This window comes from Oncorhynchus keta, chromosome 34, assembly GCF_023373465.1.
Source record: "Oncorhynchus keta strain PuntledgeMale-10-30-2019 chromosome 34, Oket_V2, whole genome shotgun sequence".
NCBI classification, from domain to species: Eukaryota; Metazoa; Chordata; class Actinopteri; order Salmoniformes; family Salmonidae; genus Oncorhynchus; species Oncorhynchus keta.
Window position 1 is genome coordinate 37,608,802 of NC_068454.1, and position 10,895 is coordinate 37,619,696.

A 10,895-nucleotide genomic window follows, 5' to 3' on the forward strand; every position below is an offset into this window, starting at 1 on the left:
CTATTATTCTGACATTTCACATTCTTAAAGTACAGTGGTGATCCTAACTGACCGAAAACAGGGGATTTGTGCAAGGATTAAATGTCAGGAATTGTGAAAAACTGAGTTTAAATGTATTTGGCTAAGGTGTATGTAAACTTCTGACTTCAACTGTATATAGTACTCTAAATACCCCAATCTATGTTCAAAAGAATACAAGATAAAAAATCCCTGACACCATTCAAATCAATGAGTGCTCTGAACTTTAAAGCCAATTATCTCAGAACCATCTTTTTGCAGATAGAACCTTATAGTCCCAAGATCTCAATGTGCTGCTCAATGTACCTCTTGTTCCGCTAGGGCACTCTGTTTCTGAGTCAGTTAGGAAAGTGAAAACTCTCTGAAAGTCTCCTGCTTGGTCTTTCTCCATTCTACATTCCAGACACACTCTTGCCCTTGATCAGCTGCAAAAGGCAGCAGACAGTGGAGCAGATCATTTTCCCCTGGTAAGGAAACACAGCATGGATCGACTCAATAACCTGATATTCCCTGTCTACTGAATATGGCCAATTTTACAGAAGGTCAGTGATTCTTTTTATTCCAGAGACAATTTGGTGACCTCCCTCTGGAGTCCCAGCAGCGCTATGAGAGAGAGTGGAGAGGTAGAGGAAGAGAGTGGCTGTGTTGACATTGTGTTTATGGCTGGCCTCCTCAAGGTGAACAGATACCTGTGGTGGGACAGGGGGGCTATTATGCAAACCTGATAGTGGCCACCAGCGGCGACCGTGTTCTGCACTTTGTTTTGCTCCTGTTTCCTGCCATTATTTGTCATCAACGTTTATCTGAGGTGTCTGGGTGGATGTTTAAATTGAAAGATGCAGACTGTGGAGGAGGGAAGGGGGGTGGGGTTGTAGTTGTGCGGGGGAACAGCCCAGCTGCAATTGTTTCATCTAGCTTTCCCCAGCAGAGCGAGGTGTGTTATTCACAGGGTCTAATTAGGTGCTTTCTTGTTTCAGGAAAATTGCTGGTTTGCATCGCTGTTCTCTTACGGGAAGGAGGAATTTCAATGGTATTATTCTTTGTCATCCTTGTTTGTTTAAGAGTTGTTAAGTGACATCTCACAAGTATTTTAAAGCTGTGCTTTGTGAGTGTTTTTAGTTTCTTACCGAATAGATTCTGAGATATTTGTTCTAGATTTGAATGTATTGTATTCCATGACCCTTTAACTTTCAGTGGGTGTAGGATGGATGCTATGCCTCTCCTCCTTTTGCTACCAGTATAGTGTTGCCAGATGCCCTGTGGTTGGTGATGACCTTCTGTATTCTAGAGCTAAAGTAATTTTGATGCTAAAGATCAAGCATGAACATTTTTCAAATTGTGAATGCAGAGGAGCCCCCAAGCCCTCTATGTATGTGTTCTAGGTTCCCCGCAAGTGGCAAGAGCTGGCCTTTTAATACTATTCAGCTTGATGAAAACAATTTTAGTGTGGAACGGAATAGTTTCTGTCTGTGAAAATGTACATTAAACGGTGTCAACAATATCCCAGGGGTCAGCGTGGAGTCCCCATGGAGACAGACGGCGGCCGGGTGGCTCGGACTCAGGAGGCGACGAGACTCGACGCCCCTCTGAGTGGCGGAGCCGTGATGGCTCTCAGTATCTCTCGTCATGTCCCTGGCAGCTTTGACACAGGTAATATGCATGCAGTCTGACAGAGCCGGAGATGTGCACCGGCGACAATGATGTACATATCATTTTCCTCCCTGGCTGATTGAAGACTGTAATCTGTGCTGGACTTTCTCTCTGATTACACACGTCTCTGTCTCGGGGAGCAAAACAAGGACTCTGAACTGCCGCTGGGAACCAGGCTCACCCTGGGCTTTCAGCCTTCGAGAGGACTGCACTCTGCCTCTAAGGTGAGCTCAATTTTAGTCCCATTTACACTATTGTTACAAGTGGCGGATGGAACGCATTGCGGTGCATAGTGGTCAAACAGTGACTGTCTGCAGATGAAACAAGCACAGAGATGTATCTGACTCCCAAGGTCATCCCATTCTCCCTCATCATTACGTATACTGCACATGCACACTCCCTCAAAGCAGCCACTCACGAATAGGAAGAGTCAGTGTAATGAATATTACATCTGTGACATTGTGTTTTGAACGGCTGAATGGTGGGTAGAGTTGTCTTCTGGGCCCACAGGCTGAGGAAGATGACCCTGCCTCTGGCCAGTAGACCAATCTACAATACAGCTGAAAAGGGGGTACAATCTCTTGTCTAGTATTATGTTGATTTACTGTATTTGCAACACTGTCTTTGTTTGCCTGCAGACCTCTTCCTTTTATATGCAGTCTGAAGAAATTATAGAGGCCTGTGCCTAATATTTCATTTGTATGTAAACTACCGTACTTGAGAGCAAACTTCAGCTTTTTTTCTACCATGTCTAACATGCACTTTACTGTCCCTGTAACCTTGTTTCTTACATTAGTCTCTTTAAAATGAAAGAGATTTCTCTGTTGACAATAGGTCACTCCTTTGCAGAAGGTACCTAGCACATTAGATGGTTAGTCTCCAGGGAGAAGTAATGGGTTCTGGGCAATTGACCAACCTGCCACGGTTTACTGCACCTGCACTGAGTTAGAGCTGTCATCATTACCACTTCCTCTAACGTTCCCACGGCAACCCGGGCCCTCCCACTTAAAGCCATGCAGAACAGAAATGTAAAAGTATCGCAAGCACTGTCGTTTTAGTGCTCTCATTTGCTGCGAGCAATGCTCACGGGCCTTCTTCCTCGGGGTAAGTCTATGCTCCCTACAAATGAGAAACAATCCAATAGACACATTGAAACTTTATGGCAAGTTTTTTTTCCTACCCCCCGTTAAATTGTGAAGTGTGAAAGAACAATGGACACCGGAGATTGGAAAAATGTGGTGCCGTTCTCATCTTTTCAGTGGCTGTCTAAATACATCTTTCTTGAAGGTAGCTAATTTGTACAGGACAGAGTGATGCATTATTAAAGGCTTACCAGCTAACCTCATGGCCATAGACATGTCAAAAAAAATGTAAGAGAAGATTTTGGCCAACAGAGCAAGTTTGTACTTCACTTTGACTTCCAGATGTTCTCCCCACAGTTTTCTCTTCCTCCCACTCATGTCTTATATCAGTCTTTTCCGAATCCAAACGACCAGCTTGGAAGAGAAAGGAGAGGAACTTTACATTGTGCCAGAAAAGGAATGGAAAATTACGGGCAGTGTCAGATAATTGAGCTTGTCTTAAGAGACATGTTAATAACAGACGTCGGCGCGGAAGATGTGTCACTCCGTACCCCGGGTGACAGACTCTCTCTCTCCTGTTGATGAGCTGTTTAGAGGGGAAATTGTTCCACGCAAACACCATCGTTATTACAAGCTGGCAAGCTGCTTGCATGTGGACCCAATTCAGCTTGAACTGACAGAATCCAATTGACCGGCACATATTCATGCACTTTATTTTCTTTATTCTCACCAACAATGCCGATAATTACTGCGCCAAGTAAAACTGAAAATAGAGTTTCTTCAGGGCACAAGAAAACAAAGCCCGAAGCTGTCTCAGCAAGACTGTTTTAATGTCGGCTGAAATTGCTGTGACTGGTATTCACGCTTGGTTGGGAGAAAGTATCAATCCAAGATGTTCTTGCCTAGTTAAAAGGTACACAACCAAATCAAATGCACAACTCCTACCATTTAGATGGCGCACTAGGAAAGCATATTGCTTGTAGAGGTTGAGCTGAGACAGCCAGAGACAATAGCCAATAGCCGTACGATACGAGGCAGGTAGGGGTGGCAGGTAGCCTCGTGGTTAGACCGTTGGGCCAGTAACCGAAAGGTTGCTATATCAAATCCCCGAGCTGACAAGGTAAAAATCTGTCTTTCTGCCCCTGAACAATGCAAGTTAACCCACTGTTCCTAGGCCGTCATTGTAAATAAGAATTTGTTCTTAACTGACTTGCCTAGTTAAATAAAGGTTAAGTAAAATAATTTGAATCAAAAAGTAACCCAAAATAAACAAGGGTGCACTTCCAACAAAGGCCTGAAAGACTGTGGATCTAACTGACTGTGGATTTTGTAATTGAATTATGTTTTTTTTTATGACGGTTGCTAATACCATTAGGGACCAAGGGAATCAGCTCTTCTCCTGAGACAAACCTCTGTGTTACCATTGGACCCTTGTGATCCAGGCCTAATAGCATATCAAGCACCTGACAGAGGCGAACAGGTAACAGGCAGCATGGGACCCCAGGACACTGCTGGCTTCATCTCTCTACCTCTCTTCCCCAAAGTCAACTCATTCATTTGGAGGACACCTTCATGTTTTAAGTATACACCAAGTCTTGTTTTTTTGATGTATATAACTGTATATAACTTTGGTCTTTTGCAGCTTTTTTGTTTGCTCATGTTGTTCATGTCTCCCTTCCTCAGGTGATGGTGTCCGCCATAAGGAGGATACTTTGGTGCTGTCCAACAAGCCGTCTGTTATCAGAGGGAAATGTGTCCGTTCAGAGGTGAGGGGGGGCTTTGTGCTCTCAACCAGGCCACCTCTCTGCCTTTGTCGTGGTAACAAGCTCAGCTCAGGCTCCATTGAAGCGAGAAATTGTAAACTCTCCAGAGAGGCCCAGTGGAGAGATAAGGGTTTAGTGTTTGCTGGCTGTGTGCTTGGGGATGAATCAGATAAGCTCGAGTCCCACGCCAGAATGGGAGTGATGAGACCTCCCCTTCTGTGGGTGTTATGTTTAATCCCTTTGCCAGTGTATTCACTTGCAAATCCTCCTGTCACCATTAATATGTATTAACACTCCTCAGACAGTGTTCAATACAGATTTATCAGGCTCCTATTTTCTTTCCTCTTGTTTGCACTGTCGTCTCACCCTCCTCTGTAACCGTGGAGCTTTCTTTTCAGTGCCAATATCGAGGCGACATGCTTTTGCTGTGAGAGACCAGATATTACTGTGCACTCTCTCTCTCTCTCTCTCTCTCTCTCTCTCTCTATGGGGTTTCTTTCAACAGTCCCTTCTTTCCTTTAAGTTCGGGTTTCTGTTCTATAGAGGACTTAAACTCCGAACATACTTTATTGCAGTCCTGTGTGAATATGTGGGATCCCTACATCTCTGAAAGTATAGCATTGACTCGCTCATCAATGTTTGATTTGTTGATTATAAGGCTCAGTCACTTCACACAGAGCTAAAAACCTGTCTTTTGAATTCCTCTCGGGTTGATCAATTTCCACTGTGTAATTAAGAATAGCGGTGCATTAATCTATTTGATCCAATACAATAAAGCATATTAGATGGGGATGTTTTAGGAGATTTTGTTTGCACCAATTGGTTAGGTGGCCTAATCCTCACAAAGCCCTGTGAAGCTCATTATGTCCCTGAGCCGCTAGTGGTAAGGTACTGTTAGCATTAAAACAGCCCAGCAGTGCCACGGCCTGCATGCCTAGCTGTCAGCTCCCTGGCAGAGCCCGAATCAAGCTGTCAATTACCGGACGTGTTTATGGAAATTACATGTTTGTTAACATGCTGGAAAAATGTGCTCTCGGCGCAAGCAGCGTGACTTCGGATAACAATTTTGCTCTGAAATCACCTTTTAGTCTGATATAGGTGATCCTCATCAGATCACAGACATGGCATTTTTTAACACCGGCTAGCCACACAAAGATGCATCACAAAGAGCCCTCGCATTGGATCTGCAGGCTCACGACTAACTAGGAGCTCCAGCCCAAACCGGAGCTCTGTAACAAACTGACACTCAGATACACTAATGTATTCATGTGTCTAGACAGCTATATCAACTGTCTGGATAGAAGAAGAAAAAATAAGAAGAAAAAAGTTGTGGGGTTACTGCATAGAGAGCTTGGTGAAAGATGTTGTGTGTGCTTCCACACAAGTATATACGGTATAGGCTAATGTAACAAATACTCCACTATGTCAATTGTGTCTGGTCTTAAGTGAGTATTTGGGGCGCCACTGGACTTTCAGACACAACTGTCTGACATGTCATGTTTATTGTCGATTTCCCCCATTTTACATCCTATTATTCTCCGACTGTAGAGCCCTTGATTTGAGCCCAGCCGATGCTCACGACATTGAGACTATCGACGTCCACGCCTCAGAGACGTGTGGCCAAGCTCATCACACAGAAGGTAATTGTGTCTGAGCAATTACCTGGCTAATGTATTCTACTGTCGGGGCATTTTCTGCTGCTTAGGTGAGCCGCTGACGGCATGTTTTGATTTTTTTGAGCAATTGTGCCCTTCACTCTGAAAGAAGTCCTGTGTCTTGTCTGGCTCGGTCTTTCTCCCTATGTATCTCCCCCGTGATGCTCCCAGATTTCACATAGCTGCTGCGGAGAAGTATACTTAATGAACTTACTGTATGTAGAAGTGCTGTATTGGAATGCCTTAGCATGTGCCGAGTGGAGTTGACAGAGCTGCAGATACGATGGGGTGTGTGTTTGTGAAGGGAAGATTCCTGCTGTAAGACATCCCTATTCCCAACGGTTGCTGTATCACCTGTCAGGGATGAGCACAACGTCCCAGAGAACGCCACTGTGCAGTGAAACTGTCATCACACAATTACTCTCACCATTACTGCCCTACAGCTCCGTGCAACGGCTGTGACACACTTTACAATTCAGATTGTATTCTCAGTCATTGGCACTTAAATGCGGCACTCCGTTTTATAAAAAGATAAAAGATCTCTGTAATCTGCTGTGGCTCAACCAGCCCCGTGAAAGCTTGTCAGGCTGCATTTTGTCATTGGCTTGATGTTGTCAAACCTCGCAGCTTCACCCTTTGTTGGCCCTGTGTACATGTTTGTTTTTTGAGTGTGCTATTGTGTTGCTTGTTAATGTGGTTGTACAGTCAGGACAGGAGTAAGACCCAGGCTCCCGTGTCTGCGACCACTTATCTATTTGATTCATTGTGAGGAAACACAACGTCTACTGCGCTATGCAGTCACCATAGTAAGGTTCACTGTAAATCACAGTGAAGTACCAAGGGTCAGTGCACTTTCCTGAATCGGCTGTATGAGATCTTTCTTCGTTGTATTCAGTTCCTCACCGGGTGTAGTTTTTGGTAATCTCTTGGTCAAGGTTAACAGGTGATAGTCTGCTGGTTTCCACTTGGTGTAGACAGAATCTCTGGCACAAGCAAGCCTTAAGTATTAGTCATCTTCGTCACCAGGTCTTCCAGTTGTCCTGCAGATGCAGAAGTGCTCAGCGTTGATAGCAACGACAAAAACCAAACTGTGTGTATTCAGGTGAGATAGCAGATTGAGTTTAACAAGCCAGATGGCTTGTAATCGTCGGATCAATCCAATGTTTGTGAGCTTTTATGCTTTTTATTATGGTTTGCTTTCCTTACGTGTAATTTCCTCTGGTGATTAGTCTGCCCCTGGGTAGGGCTAGAGAGTTCATCTGCCCGGCCATCACTGCCTCTGCCAGGGCCAGGACCGTGACCTGCCCCCCTGGGCTGGTTCTGGCACTCTCTGGCTGGACTTCCAGTGGAGCAGCCCGGAGCCCCGTCCTCCATGCCTGTTGGCCATGCTGCTGCGGTTTTAATGCCCACCACAGAGAGCAACATCCAGCAGCATATGGCTAATGTCCCCTCTGTCTCTGAAGCGGCTAGTTTTTGGGGCGTTTGTTTTTTCGGTCACTTTTTTAGTTCGGGAAGTTAGCCGCTCAGTCCCTGATACAGATGTTGTGAGACACAGATTGGCTTGGAGCCCAAGTCACGTGTTTAGCAATTGAATGCCACAAAGTAGTCTGATATCACTTCATGACTGTGGTCTCGTGCATGTTATGGCGACACTGCAGCAGAAGCTGGGAGCATAAGAGACTTTTGCAGGTCTCGCTGTGGGCTGACGTTTCAGAGGCAGCCTCCCTTGCAATAATATGATGTGAGATACGGTTCGTCTTCACATTCACACGGGAACCCTACAGGTATCCAGCTATACAGGGGAAGGCGGGGAGAAGAACTTGACTCGAGTTGATCACTGAGAGGCAGAGACTGGCAGGTCTTCTAGGCATTGTCTGATCCTGGAACCTGTACCAGCATGCTTCCTTCTGAAATCATAGCACACGTGTTGTTCTCCTTACAGATGTGAAGGGGTTAATACTTCACTTTTAGAACCCACAGGCTGGCTTTGTCACTCCTGCTTTATCCCAGTAATTGAGTCACTTTAACAGCGCTTTTGTTTCTTTTCTTAGGTATGAAAGGAGCTGGATAGATACTCCACATGCTCAATCAGAAAGAGCTAATCTGACTATATTGTTTGACAAGTGTGTCCCTTACAGCTTGGAGTGACTGAGATGTAATCTAAAAACAATTATGTCAATTCCTGAGAACAGTATGGGGCAGGTAAGAAGCGTTTCAGCTTTCGTCAGGTTAAATGTAATGGCTTCACTCTAGCCCTCTTCAAGCCCTGAACTTCTCCGTTCGTGAATAAGGGTTGTGCTTGTGCCTGTTCAAAGTTGGTGAATTTCCGGCAACTTTTTCAAGTTGATTTTGGAGTGGATGGAATGAATTGCAGCCACTGCTGCTTCTGGAGACTGACAGCTACTGTGTGACCATTTCCTTCATCTCCTCACCCCTCCTGTGGGAGCTTGCTATTTTCGGATCACGTGGATCCTTGAATCCTATCTGTGACAAGTGATCTGATCAGTGTCATGTTGTCTCAGTCGTGACAGATGTTATTTTGTTGTACCACCCACGCACCCACACTATTAGTCTACCATTACTTGACTCCGCTTCCTCTACCACCATCCATCCACCGTCATCTCCAGAATGTGAAGTTCATTCTAATTCTGCAGCACATCAGGTTCCTCATCTATTTTTGTTAAATGGCAAGTAAAAGGCCTTGGAGGTGCTTTGGCATTTCCGAGCTAGTGAAGTAAGAGAGAAGAAGTCAAGGTTGCAGAGGACTGCAGCCCACCCGAGCCGGCTCTTTTTAAACCCCTGTTGGGCTTTTACATTTTTATCACTCCTGGTATTTGTTCTCAATGGCAAATTAACAGCCTTCCTTGTGCCGTTCAGTTTCTTTTCGGAAGACGAGGCTTAAATTTAGTCTAACTGCCTGAATTTACTACTATTCTATTATTCACACGGCACAATCAATACCAGGTCTGAAGTAGAGAGGATAAAAATTTATGATATCTTGCAATTTAATGGTTGAAAAGATGCAATTTGAAAGATCATAAATTGTGAAGGAGCTTATGCTTCATTGCCCTTGATTCAGTGCTTGCTGTTAGAACTTGATTTGCGAGTGTCTGCAAAGTGTGATTAACGAGGCGATCAATGTGCGCCGCGGCACACTACGGCACTCCTAATGCTCTTCATTAGAATAAATAAAATGAATTGACTGCAGCTCTATGAAAACTCTGTAATGGTTAAAAAGCAAAGAACGTCACCCTTCTCCTACGATTTAGCCCCTCTCGGCCTGTGTCCACCTTCATCACATTACGCCTGACAGCCCTGTCCCCAAACCTGCAGTCTCCCCGGCAACATGCTCAGGGAGAGGGTAGTGGAAGTGGTGTCGATGGGGGTGAGAAGGGATTGTTTAGTTGACTGGTAATCATAAGTCGGGGGGGCTTTTTGCTCAGAAAACTTTGGAGGGAGGCATGATAGTTGATAAACGGTTTCCGGAGGGGTCTGTGTGCAGATTGCTCTTCTGCTTTGGTTTTGCATGGCCCAGGCCTGTTCTCTGTAATCAGGGTCGTAACCAGCTTTTGAGTTTTAGTGATGTCCGAAAAGTAATTTACTGCATTTCTATACAATTTTTTGTTTTTAAACGTTAAAATGCTATTTGGAGAACAGGAAAAAAACATGTAAAAACACCTTGGCTGCTGTAGGTTCATTCACCGCGATCTACAAACATGTAGCCTACCCCTGAAAGTGGCGAAATATGAGAAATGATTCACACTGACACTTAGCATCTGTCCAGTTAATTGTAATGATGAATTCCAGAAAACCATCACCTCTTTACATAGATATCTCTATTCTCAAATGACATAGCATTCACATTTACTAATCAAGCTCCGCACAAACACATCAGTGGAGCACACATGAATTATAAAAATATTCTTTCTGATTCTTTATTAATATCAGTGATCTAGTGGGTGAAGAAAGTGGGTAATGGATAAGATGAGTAACCACCGATATAAACAAAAACGTATGACATTTTTACAACTGGATGGTTTGCTACTTGATAGTATTTTAATGTAGGCCTCTAGGGAAAATATGCCCGGACCCCAAGTTTGGGAGCCTCTCTCTCTCCTCTCTTTCTCTCTCTTTCTCTCTCTCCTCTCTTTCTCTCTCTTTCTCTCTCTCTCCTCTCTCTCTCTCTCTCTTCTCTCTCTCTCTTCTCTCTCTCTCTTCTCTTTCTCTCTCTCTTTCTCTCTCTCTCTTTCTCTCCTCTCTCTCTCTTTCTCTCCTCTCTCTCTCTCTCTCTCGCTATATATATATATATATATATATATATATATATATATATTATAAGCAGGGGATATATATTTATTTATTTATATATCCTCTGCTTCCTCCTGCATGCATTGCAGCCTGCCTCGGCCTCACCATTGAGCGGCACATCACTGTCTGTCTCAGTACACTCACTGTCTACATAAGAGAACCCTTTGAAGAACCCTTTTTGGTTCCGGATAGAACCCTTTCCACAGAGAGTTCTCGATGAGGTCAGCCAATAACCCTTTTGGAACCTTTTTTTCTACGAGTGTAGCCTACTCCCTGTAAAGCAAAGTTATTATGAGAACTTAGTAGCCAATTGTTTTGCTCCTGTTGATGTAGGCTCTGTTAAACGTTAGCCAGCTAGAAGGATGAAGCAAGAAGCCAAGTAAAAATAGCCAGAGCCCTTCAACGTTACTGCAGTAGAA

General features: G+C 44.3%; 1 long non-coding RNA gene across 2 annotated transcripts; it reads left to right on the forward strand.

The window, feature by feature from the left end:
• The first annotated feature begins 902 nt into the window (after positions 1–902).
• LOC118367063 (uncharacterized) lies at positions 903–10,371 on the forward strand. 2 transcript variants are annotated; one of them, XR_004822069.2, is made up of 5 exons: positions 903–1,048; positions 1,526–1,668; positions 1,754–1,892; positions 4,126–4,331; positions 4,434–10,371. It is a non-coding gene; the product is annotated as an uncharacterized LOC118367063 (long non-coding RNA). The 2 variants fall into 2 exon arrangements; XR_008090213.1 differs by having other exon boundaries at positions 1,526–1,892.
• Positions 10,372–10,895: the final 524 nt, after the last annotated feature.